At 50.7% G+C, this 12,504-nt stretch overlaps 4 pseudogenes; all 4 read left to right on the forward strand.

Annotated features, from left to right (window-relative positions):
• Positions 1–550: 550 nt before the first annotated feature.
• LOC143949009 (5S ribosomal RNA) lies at positions 551–669 on the forward strand (annotated as a pseudogene).
• A 753-nt stretch (positions 670–1,422) lies between these two features.
• Positions 1,423–1,541, forward strand: LOC143950076 (5S ribosomal RNA; annotated as a pseudogene).
• A 3,555-nt stretch (positions 1,542–5,096) lies between these two features.
• On the forward strand, positions 5,097–5,215 carry LOC143947598 (5S ribosomal RNA; annotated as a pseudogene).
• A 323-nt stretch (positions 5,216–5,538) lies between these two features.
• On the forward strand, positions 5,539–5,657 carry LOC143947188 (5S ribosomal RNA; annotated as a pseudogene).
• The last annotated feature ends 6,847 nt before the right edge of the window (positions 5,658–12,504 follow it).

A 12,504-nucleotide genomic window follows, 5' to 3' on the forward strand; every position in this document is an offset into this window, starting at 1 on the left:
TGATAAAGATTGAGCGAACCGCATGAAAGAAAGTCTGGGGTATTTTGATAGGTAAGGCTTGTAGTAGATACAGAAGTCGTGGCATTGCGTTCATCTTCAACACATTACAGCGTCCGAACCATGACAGAGCTAGTGGGTCCCATCTTTTAGGGTCCGCTGTAAGCCCATAGGCTTCTTTTTATGTTGTTGGCTTTGACCTGTTTTTTTTGCTTGTTTCTCAAGGCGACCATCTTGGCGTTTGTCAAGAGGGTTGGGCGTGTCTTGAAGAGAAAGCTTACGGCCACATCAACCTGAAAGCACCCGATCTCGTCTGATTTCAGAGGCTAAGCAGCGTCAGGCCTGGTTAGTACCTGGATGGGAGACTGCCTGGGAAGACCAGGTGCCACAGAAGGATCTGGTCTGGTTAGTGTCTTAATTGGGAGATCGCCTGGGAATACTGGATGCCGTAGGCTTCTTTTATGTTGTTGGCTTTGACCTGTTTTTTTTAGCTTGTTTCCCAAGGTGACCATCTTGGCCTTTGTCAAGAGGCTTCAGAGTGCCCAAAGAGAGTGCCTACGGCCAAATCACCCTGAAAGATCCCAATCTCATCTGATCTCGAAGGCTAAGCAGCGATGGGCCTGGTTAGTTCCTGGATGGGAGACAGCTTGGGAATACCAGGTGCCGTAGGCTTCTCATTATGTTGTCGGCGTTGACCTGTTTTATTTTCCCTTGTTTCCCAAGGTGACCATCTTGGCATGTGTCAAGAGGGTTGAGAGTGCACAAAGAAATTGCCTACGAGCACAACACCCTGAAAGCGCCCAATCTCGCTTGGTCTCAGAGGCTAAGCAGGGTTGGGCCTGGTTTGTATCTGGATGGGAGACCGCCTGGGTTTTCCAGATGCCGCAGGCTTCTTTTTATGTTGTTGGTGTTGACCTGTTTTTTTCGCTTGTTTCCCAAAGTGATCATCTTGGCATTTGTCAAGAGGGTTGAGAGTGCCTAAAGAGATCGCTTACAGCCACATCACCCTGAAAGCACCATATCTCTTCTGATCTCAGAGGCTAAGAAGGGTTGGGCCTAGTTAGTACTTGAATGGGAGACGGCCTTGGAATACCAGGTGCCGTATTCTTCTTTTTATGTTGTTGGCGTTGACCTGTTTTTTTTCGCTTGTTTCCCAGGGTGACTATATTGGCATTTTTCAAGAGGGATGAGAGTGCCCAAAGAGATTGCCTATGGGCACATCACCCTGAAAGCGCCCAATCTCCGCTGATCTCAGAGGCTAGAAAGGGCCGCGTCTTGTTAATACCTGGATGGGAGACCGCCTGGAAATACTAGGTGCCGTAGGCTTCTTTTTATGTTGTTGGCTTTTACCTGTTTATTTTCGCTTGTTTCCCAAGGTGACCATCTTGGTGTTTAACAAGAGGGTTGAGAGTGCCCAAAGAGATCACCTACGGCCCCATCACCCTGAAAGCGCCCAATCTCATCTGATCTCAGAGGCTAAACAGTGTCGGTCCTGGTTAGTACCTGGATGGGAGACCGCCTGGAAATACCAGGTGCCATAGACTTCTTTTTTTGTTGTTGGCTTTGAACTGTTTTTTTCGCTTGTTTCTCAAGGCGACCATCTTGGCGTTTGTCAAGAGGGTTGGGCGTGTCTTGAAGAGAACGCTTACGGCCACATCACACTGAAAGCACCCGATCTCGTCTGATTTCAGAGGCTTAGGAGCATCAGGACTGGTTAGTACCTGGGTGGGAGACTGCCTGGAAAGACCAGGTGACATAGAAGGATCTGGTCTGGTTAGTGTCTTGATTGGGAGATCGCCTGGGAATACCGGATGCCGTAGGATTCTTTTTATGTTGTTGGCTTTGACCTGTTTTTTTTCCCTTGTTTCCCAAGGTGACCATCTTGGCATTTGTCAAGAGGGTTGAGAGTGCACAAAGAAATTGCCTACGGGCACAACACCCTGAAAGCGCCCAATCTCGTTTGGTCTCAGAGGCTAAGCAGGGTTGGGCCTGGTTTGTACCTGGATGGGAGACCGCCTGGGTTTTCCAGATGCCGCAGGCTTCTTTTTATGTTGTTGGCGTTGACTTGTTTTTTTTTGTTTGTTTCCCAAGGTGACCATCTTGGCGTTTGTCAAGAGGGTTGAGCGTGCATTTGATCTCAGAGGCTAAGCAGGGTTGGGACATGGTTAGTACCTGGATGGGAGACCACCTGGGATTTCTCGATGCCATAGGCTTTAGTTTTAAGTTGTTGGCATTGACTTATTTTCTTTATTTTTATTATTCTTTTATTAAGTAGAACAACATAAATATAACAGTCAACCATACAGCATGACCCAGGGTCACAATTACATGCTAACAAAAAATAGGCAGCCAAATAACTCTGGGTTCTCAGAGGGGAGTCCTACAGTTTCATGCAGAAAATAGAGAAACCCCACCTCCGACATGTAGTACAGTATAACTAGTGCAGCTCCGTTCGGACAAATGTAATCATGGAGAACAACTGGGACCACAGCGAGCCAGCTTATCATGACCTACGTGAACCAGAGTAAAATATGAGCCGGTCATGTCCAGAACCCTGGGGTTCTTCTGGGTCCCGAAGGCTAGTAAGGAGACAAGGCATAGTCAAAAGGGAGGACGGGGGAAGAAGAGAGTGCAAAGACGGAGAGAGAGGAGGTGGGGGGATGGCGACAGGGAAAAAAAGAAAAATAAAGACAAAAAGGAGGGGGGGAATGCCACCCAGGGCAGACATGGCCTACGTAGGTAAACGTTAGATGTTCAGTCGTTTTCTGGGACGGAGGCACTGCTCACCTCCCGAATGTAGTCTCGAGTACCAGTAAAATACCTCCAGGGCCTTCATGTAACACTAAATGCCTCTTCAGTGTTGTGAAGGGTGGCGGTCAATTCTTCCATCCGGAGAATATGATTGACTTTGGAATACCACAGCACCTTGGATGGGGGCTGAGGCTGCCTCCACAGTGCGGGAATGCAGGCCCGGGCGGCATTCAGGAGTTGCATCGTGAGGGTTTTTTTGTATTTTCGAACAGGCTGTTCGGTCAAGTGTAGAAGGCACGCTACTGGGAACCCAAAAGTTCCTCAAGGTCGGGCATGCCCAGAAAAGGTGTCCCATGGTCCCCATATCTGAATTTCACCTCCAACAAACATCCGGGATCGATCTATCCATTTTATTCAGAAGGTATGGGACTCTATACCAGCGTGAGACTATCTTGTATCTTGATATTGGTTTGCGATGGAAGCTTTATGTACTAAGGTCAGGATCTTCCCTATCTGTTGTGGGGTAAATGTGATGCCTAAGTCCCTCTCCCATTTGTGGATAAATGGTGGGGGTCGACTCCTCCTCCTGACTACTCAATAGGTTGTACAGAAGGGAGAGGGTGTGTCGCACAGGTTCCCTTTTGTGACAGATGGATATATAGGGTGTCAGGTCTCTAGGAGTGTAGGGGGCCCTTTGTATGGCCAGAAGAAAGTGACGAAGTTGATAAGCACTAAACAAGTCAAGCGGAGGGTCAGAAAGCTCGGCGACAGTTTGCGTGGTCGGGAGCCTTCCCGTGGGCCACACCTCTCCCAGACGCTGTTTCCCCACCACTGTCAACTGTCGCAGTTTCTTGTTGGTAAATCCCGATGGGAAGTCTGGATTACCTATAACCGGAGTCATTGGTGATGGCAGGGGAGCAATGTGTGTGCAGCGGAACAACCTCCGCACAACAGCCAACGTAGCTCCCACTACGGGGTGACCTCTGAGGTCTTTTGGTAGGGAGGACAGGAGCCACGGGGAGGTCAATAGGGGAATGGATCCATCCTCAATCTCCATCTCCACCCACGGCTTGTGTGGGCCATTACAATGCCAATCAACGACTCTCGCTAGCAGAGTCACTCTGTAGTATTGTCTGAGATCTGGGAGACCCAGACCCCCCTTGTCCTTTGGTCTGGCAAGCAATTGCAAATGGGCTCTGGGCGGTTTGCGCGCCAAAATAAAGTCCCGGAGCAGCACCTGCAGTTGTCTGAAAAAAATTGGGGGTAACCGGATTGGTAATGTCTGGAACATGTATAAGATCCGAGGGAGGGCCATCATTTTTAATGCATTACAGCGCCCGAACCAGGTCAGTGTTAAAGCATGCCAGTTTCCCAAATCAGATTTCAGTCTATCCAGGAGAGGGACAAAATCAAGCAGGTACAATTGCGCTAAATCCGCTGCGATGTCAACGCCCAGTTAACGTATAGATTTTTCAGCCCAGTAGAATGGAAAAGAGGAGCGGAGCCTCTTGGCCTCACCATCCGGGACCGATATATTCAATAAAGCCGACTTGGCGCAATTGTTTTTATAGTTTGATAGGCTGCCGTGTCGCTGTAGAGACGCAAGTATTTTGGGAAGCAAAATGTGTGGATTGGAGATGGAAAAAATTAGATCATCAGCGTACGCCGCAATTTTGTGCTGTGCCGAGGGTTTGGATATGCCAGTAATATTCGGGTCATTCCGAACGTGACACATAAGTGGTTCCAGTGTCAGAATAAAAATTAGGGGAGACAGAGGGCACCCCTGCCTCGTCCCATTAGTGATGGGGAAAGAGTCCGAGCACCACTCGGTCACCCGTACCGCTGCCGATGGCGTGGAGTAAAGCGACATTACCCAGTTCATCATGTTGGGGCCAAGACCTATATGTTCCAGGGTGGCCTGCATAAAGTGCCAGGCCACCCTGTCAAAGGCCTCCTCCGCGTCCGTTGACAGCATAAGCAAGGGCCTTCCCTGTACATGCGCCGCATGGATTAAATTGAGGACTCGGGCCGTATTGTCTCTAGCTTCCGACTTATTTTTATTTTTTTGCTTGTTTCCTAAGGTGACCATCTTGGCATTTGTCAAGAGGGTTGAAAGTGCCTGAAGAGATTGCCTACGGGCACATTACCCTGAAAGCACCCGATCTCGTTTGATGTTGGAGGCGAATAGAGTCGGGCCTTGTTAGTACCTGGATGGGAGACCGCCTGGGAATACCAGGTGTCGTAGACTTCTTTTTATGTTGTTGGCGTTGACCTGTTTTTTTTTCGCTTATTTCCCAAAGTGACCATCTTGGTGTTTGTCAAGAGGGTTGAGAGTGCCTGAAGAGATTGCCTATGGCCACATCACTCTGAAAGCACCCAATCTCATCTGATCTTGGAGGCTAAGAAGAGTCGGGCCTGGTTAGTACCTGGATGGGAGACCACCTGGGATTACCAGTTATTGTAGGCTTCTTTTTATGTTGTTGGCGTTGATTCGTTTTCTTTTTTTTGCTTGTTTCCCAAGGTGACCATCTTGGCATTTGTCAAGAGGGTTGAGAGTGCCCAAAGAGATCGCTTACAGCAGCATCACCCTGAAAGAGCCCTATCTCTTCTCTTTTCTGAGGCTAAGAAGGGTTGGGCCTAGTTAGTACCTGGATGGGAGATGGCGTTGGAATACCAGGTGCCGTATTCTTCTTTTTATGTTGTTGACATTGACCTGTTTTTTTTTTCACTTGTTTCCCAAGGTGACCATCTTGGCATTTGTCAAGAGGGTTAAGAGTGCCCGAATAGATCACCTACGGCCCCATCACCCTGAAAGCGCCCAATCTCGTCTGATCTCGGATGCTAAACAGTGTCGGGCCTGGTTAGTACCTGGATGGGAGACCGCCTGGGAATACCAGGTGCCATAGGCTTCTGTTTTTTTTGTTTTTTTATTTAGTAGTATGCGACATACAATGCAAAGGCAACTTCACAGAATGTGTGATACAAATAGTTATAAACAAACGATCATATTGCATGGATATCAGAGCCAATGGTAAGAAGTCTGAGGAGAATAGCACGTGTACAGCTTTGCGGTCATATTAAGATGAGATTAAAGCTCCATCTCGTTGGGATCCTCTACCACTTAAAATATTATTGATACTAGCCCTGCTACCCTCGAAGAGTTTAGATATCCATAGATAGGGGAAGAGTATTGTGTAGTAGTCAAATGGGGTCGGAACATACCATTTTCTTTTCCCTTTTTTGAGTTAAGAAGGGAAATAGTAGAACTGAAAGGAGGGAGAAAGGGAAAGAGAAGATTGGGGAAGGAAATGGCAGAAAAGGAAAAGAAGGGGTAAGGGGGTGTCGTGGGTAGAGTGGATAGGGTGGGGTCCCCTCCCAGGGAGCAAGAGACGCCCTCGGCTCACCAGCTCATCAGCTGTCCAACGTTTGGAACAGCGATCTCCAACGATCACCATGAGCTTACTATGTCTTGCGGAGGTATTCTTCCGAAAAGCGAAACTGGGTCCAGTAGAACCATCTGTTCCCATGCTCCTCCGTTTTATCCCTCATTGTGGCAGTCAGGTCTTCCATTCGTTCAATATCATTTACCCTTTGCGAACCACTGGGTCACCATTGGAGCAGATTGCTCTTTCCACTGACTTGGGATGCAGGCCCTAGCTGCATTGAGGAGATGTTTAAGTAAGGACTTATGATAACGCTTTCTCGACATAGGAGTTAGATTGAGAAGAACTGCTGCGGGATCATTGGCTAAGGAAATGTCTGTGAACTTGTGGATGAGTCTCAGGACAGGCTGCCAGAATGTTTGTAATTTAGGGCATTCCCAGAAAATGTGGAGAATGGTGCCAGTCTGTTGCCGACAGCGACAGCAGCGGTCAGATTGACCGGGGAATATTTTGGCCAACACCACCGGTGTACGATACCAGCGTGTGATCAGCTTATATGAGATCTCCTGATATTTACTGCAGAGTGACGACTTATGGGCGAAAAAGAGTATTCTGTCCTTCTGTGGTTTGGAGAATGTAGTTTGTAAGTCCCTTTTCCATTTAGCTAGGAAGGGTGGATCCGTGGAGGATTGTGCATCTGTCAGGATTTGGTAGGACCTAGAGAGGGAACCACGAATTGGGCCATCATCCAGGCAAAGTTCCTCGAAGGGGTGGAATTGTCTAGAGAAGAACGAATGGTTAGGTAGTGATCCGAGGAAATGGATTAGCTGTCTAGCTCTCCAGCTATCCAATGCAACAGGTACTTGCTCTAGCAGTATGGTCCCCGTGGGAATCAAGCCCGTGGGTCCAAGAAATAGGGCTGCTCTCAGAAGCCCTTTCGGGGCTTGCCTGGTAAAGGCCTGGTCAGACAGGCCCGGAGGGAATCTAGGATGTCCAATAATTGGGGTCATAGGAGAAGGGAAGTTAGTCAGGTGGGAAAGGTGAAAAAAACTATCCATCTCGGCGAGCGAGGGGCCAATTAACGGGTGAGTAGTCACACAGGGCTCCAATTGCCTCCCCGCCCAAGGCAGACCAGCCAGTGGAACCCGTGCCATCTCCTGCTCTAGCTTGACCCATAGCTTCAGTTCCCCATGCCGGTGTCTTATCACATATGGTCCCCCATCGGATAGTGTCCGCTGTGTACTGCGCATGCGCAGTACACAGCAACACAGATTCCGAAAATTGCCGAGCATGAACGGCGCCTGCGCACTGAGTCCAGGTTCTATCCCCACTATCCAAGTGGACATAGAGTAAGAATATAAAAGATCCGAGCGCAGCGAGGCCGAGCCCGAAGCGTGGCGAGCGAAGCTCGCCTGCGAGGGGCCCTCTAATATTCACAACCCTATGTCCGCTTGGATGGTGGGGCTACCACCTCCACTCACCGCGCAGGCGCCGTTCAGCTTCGGAGATTTTCCGAAGCTTCGTCTGCTCCGTACTGCGCATGCGCAGTACGGCGCGGACACTATATCATGGCCGGACAGTATATGGCAGAACACCGGCACCAGTCAACCACCGGTGTCATGTGCGTCGCTGTGTAATATAGAGCAGGGTCCGGGAAGCCAATACCTCCCCGCAATTTCGGTCGCAATAGCATTGCCCTACCAATACGCATATGTTTTCCGCGCCAGAGGAACTTGATAAAGATTGAGCGAACCGCATGAAAGAAAGTCTGGGGTATTTTGATAGGTAAGGCTTGTAGTAGATACAGAAGTCGTGGCATCGCGTTCATCTTCAACACATTACAGCGTCCGAACCATGACAGAGCTAGTGGGTCCCATCTTTTAAGGTCCGCTGTAAGCCCATAGGCTTCTTTTTATGTTGTTGGCTTTGACCTGTTTTTTTTTGCTTGTTTCTCAAGGTGAGCATCTTGGCGTTTGTCAAGAGGGTTGGGCGTGTCTTGAGGAGAACGCTTACGGCCACATCAACCTGAAAGCACCCGATCTCGTCTGATTTCAGAGGCTAAGCAGCGTCAGGCCTGGTTAGTACCTGGATGGGAGACTCCCTGGGAAGACCAGGTGCCATAGAAGGATCTGGTCTGGTTAGTGTCTTGATTGGGAGATCGCCTGGGAATACTGGATGCCGTAGGCTTCTTTTTATGTTGTTGGCTTTGACCTGTTTTTTTTAGCTTGCTTCCCAAGGTGACCATCTTGGCCTTTGTCAAGAGGCTTCAGAGTGCCCAAAGAGAGTGCCTACGACCAAATCACTATACTATATATCTATATCTATAATAATAAATAATATTTTTAGTTATTATATATAAGATACTATATAGGTGATTTGGCCGTAGGCACTCTCTTCGGGCACTCTGAAGCCTCTTGACAAAGGCCAAGATGGTCACCTTGGGAAACAAGCTAAAAAAAAACAGGTCAAAGCCAACAACATAAAAAGAAGCCTACGGCATCCAGTATTCCCAGGCGATCTCCCAATCAAGACACTAACCAGGGGGGCGTGGCCTAGGCATGAAGGAGTGAGGACACTCTTTTCCGGAGCTCCCGGTCCGTGACCCCTCCGCACCCCTTTACCACAGTCTGGTCGCATATTTCTGCATCGCCGACATCCCCGCGCTTCGGCGGAACACAGCCAGCCGAGCGGGGTCCGCCGCTGCTGCCATGGACAGGTACTTGGTCCCGCTGCAGCCTCCGGCCTCCACGCCGGATCCAGCCAAGATGGCGCCCGCGGCCTCCGGCGCTCCAGGACACGCGGCACAGAGGGAAGGTGAGCAGACTGCTATGCAGGGACACGACATGCCCCCGTTCTCCCCGCCTAGTGACTTGTCCCCGTGTCTCCCCCGCTCACTGTCCATGGCCTCGCTTGACAGCCCGGACTATAGCGGCCTGCCACCCTGGTTCCCTCACAACTCCCAACTGTCCCAGAGACCCTCCCGCAGTGGAAGCCTCATCCCAGGACCGAATGGCCAGGCTGCTCTCGCCTCAGACACACAGGGGGACCCACCGCTGCCACCAGCACCGGCATTATTGGGGGACAAGGCCATCCTAGCTTTACTCCAAAACCTTCCCACTAAAGCAGACTTTAGCTGTATGGCAGCCAGGATTGAAACGACCTTGTGACATGAAATCGCAGGGGTCAAACGTGACGTGTCGGCTACGAACGAGCGGGTGACCACCCTGGCATCGGATGTGACCTCCCTGACCACTGATGTTTCTGGCCTGCAAGCCGCACATGATACCCTTGCTGACAGAGTGGCACAGTTGCAACTCCTAGTGGATGACCTTGAGAATCGCAACCGCAGACGCAACATCAGGATCAGAGACTTGCCCGAAGCCACTGGCCAGGCAGACCTCAAAGCCACAGTTACAGCTATATTTAACGCCTGTCTGGACCGCGCTGCTGACACAGTAATAGCCATTGATAGAGTCCACAGGACCCTGGGCCCCAGGAGCCCCACAGAGAACCGGCCACGTGACGTTTTATGCTGTCTCCACAATTACTCAGTTAGGGAGGATGTCCTGCAAGCGTCGTGGCGCAAAGGCAGCATTGATTTTGACGGGGCCCAAGTCACCCTTCTGCCAGATGTATCCCGCAAGACCTTCCAGATGAGACGCTGTCTGCGACCCCTTCTGGAACACCTAACTGAACGGAGGATTCCATACAAGTGGGGCCATCCGTTTCACCTTATAGTGCGCAAAAATGGGAGGCCCCTTGTGCTACGACACCCTTCGGAGGTCCCGTCCTTTCTGGAGGCTTTGGGCCTGCCCTCGGTTCAGGTCCCCGACTGGTTGGCTCCTGTTGTCCCCCAGGGAGCAGTGGCCCCGACGAACAACCCCTCAACCAGGCCACAGAGAGTGAGACGCCACCGTCGATCCCAACGTCAGAGATCGCAGGCCCCTCAAGATCGTGAACCCTGAGAGAGTACAGTAATTTTCCGTTATTCCTGTGTTATACCCTTTTTTTTTTTGTTTTCTTTTTCTCTACCAACATAGACGGCTGGAGTATCCAGCTTTGTGTTGTTTACCATGCCACGGGCCATTGTTCCCAGCGCCCCCGCTAGGGGAGAGGAAGGACATTGGAAGAACAGAGTTGGACACTGCGCTTCCTGGACGAAGCCCTGAGTTATTGGCGGTACTGTTCACCATTCTCGTTACTGTTTATCTACAGGTGCCCTAGTCTCGGCGCTCTTTGTGTTTTTGGACTGCCTGGTGGTGCCCCCCGGGTGCCCCTGGGCGGCGTTCCCGCTCCCTCCCCCTCTCCTCCCCCCCCCCCCTTTTTTCCATTTTTTTTTTGGGGGGGGGGAGGGGCGGGTGCCTGGGTGGTATAAAGTTATCTATACTCTGTGTTGAAAAGTTTAATATGTTGGTCTAATTATGCACTGTTCTACTGTTGTTAACTGCCCGATACCTGCTGCAGTGATGTTCTATAATGCGTTTGATGTCGTAGTTAAGATGCCAAAGAAGCTCCGTGCACGCCCGATTGCGACTGCATGGACCATGGGATGCTGGAGGGGTACTGCACCGACGAGTTCCTCCCTCTACAGTGCCTTACCTCTTCCCCCACTAGGCCCCTCTGCCCTAACCGGCAGGTTCTCTCCGATAGGAGCTTTAGCAATTCCCCGATCTATCCCCACCCCTCCTACCCTCCTCCTCCCTACTAACTCCGGACCTTCTCCGCTTCGTTACTGCTTTTCCTTTTTCTCCTCCTCTTCCTCTGTGCTTGAACTCTATATCTACTACTGACTCTGGTGGGGACCGCCGGCCGGGTACCACTGCCGTCATGGCCCTGAAGCTGGTTTCCTGGAATGTGAAAGGGCTGAATGTACCTGAAAAAAGGTCCAGCTGCCTGACAGAATTGTGGCGGATGAAGCCCCAAATAGTTTTCCTCCAGGAGACCCATTTCAGGACAGACCAAATACCACGGCTTTATAGTAAGCACTTCCCCCTGGCCCACCACAGCACGTCCCCTACTTCCAAATCGAGAGGAGTGTGTGTTCTTGCTAAAAACTTGCCGTGGCGCCTGTTAGCTGTCCAAGCCGATAGTGAAGGGAGATATCTCTTCATTAAGGGAACTCTCCACTCGCAAACTTTTACTCTTGCCAACCTATACATGCCGAATGTGGACCAGCTGCCGGCCTTAGAAGCATGCTTGGATGCCCTGGCTGCATTCTCGGAGGGTACTTTGATCGTTGGGGGGGACTTTAACCTCACCTTGGACCCCCGCAGAGACTCATCATCGGGCACCTCTGCGATTTCTGCGAGAACGCGTTCACACATAAGAGACCTGCTACACTCCCACCGACTGATCGATGTGTGGCGTACGCTTCACCCACAGGATAGGGACTATACGTTCTTTTTCACCGCTCATGGTTCTTACTCACGTATAGATATGTTTTTAGTCACCCACAATGCTATCCCGGCGGTCACAGACGCTCAGATAGGCCACATAGCCCTGTCTGACCATGCCCCGATTTCTTTGATGCTGAAGCTACAACAGGAGTCGCGTGGTCAGTCCTGGTGGAGACTGAACGAGTCTCTCCTGAAGGACCCTGAGACCCACGCAGACCTGCTTAGGGAATTAGAAAGTTACTTTGATCATAACCGTGATTCTGTTTCCAACCCCCTCATGTTATGGGCGGCTCATAAATGCTACATTAGGGGCATTCTTATTAAACATGGTCATAGACTCAAAGTGGCCAAAACTGAGGCTCTCTCCAAACTTATTGCCAAGTTGCATGCGTGTGAACAACGACACAAATCCCAGCCGACTGCTGCGCTGGAGGTGGAGGTGAGAGATCTTAGAGAACAAATCAGAGATTTCTCTCTCTTTCAGGCTAGAACCAGACTCATGTGGGTCCGCAGGACGTATTATGAATATGGAGACAAGTGTAGTAGGTCCCTAGCGAACTCCCTGCGTGCCCAACGCAACGCGTCCTTCATTCCAACCATAACCTCCCCTTCGGGTGCCAAGCTTCATGATTCACGGGAGATAGCGGAGTGTTTCCGATCTTTCTATGAAGCCCTTTATAACTTGCACCCCCGGGACTCAGGAGACGCCCTCCAGGCCGGCACAGCGGCCATTGACGAGTACCTAGCTTCGGCAAACCTCCCGTCGCTGACACAGGAAGAGATAGAGCTTCTCTCGCAACCTATCTCCCCGGAGGAATTGTCGGCAGCGTTAAGAGACTCACCCAAGGGCAAGGCACCAGGCCCAGATGGGTTTACGGTCCCTTATTATAAGGCCTTCCTCTCCCTGTTGTCCACGCCGTTTGTGTCAGCTTTTAACGCCCTATTGGAGGGCCAGACCTTTCCACCGGAGCTGTTGC

The sequence above is a fragment of the Lithobates pipiens genome, unplaced genomic scaffold (genome assembly GCF_037356315.1).
Source record: "Lithobates pipiens isolate NorthernLeopardFrog02 unplaced genomic scaffold, aLitPip1_a1.2 Scaffold_30, whole genome shotgun sequence".
In the NCBI taxonomy this organism is placed as follows: Eukaryota; Metazoa; Chordata; class Amphibia; order Anura; family Ranidae; genus Lithobates; species Lithobates pipiens.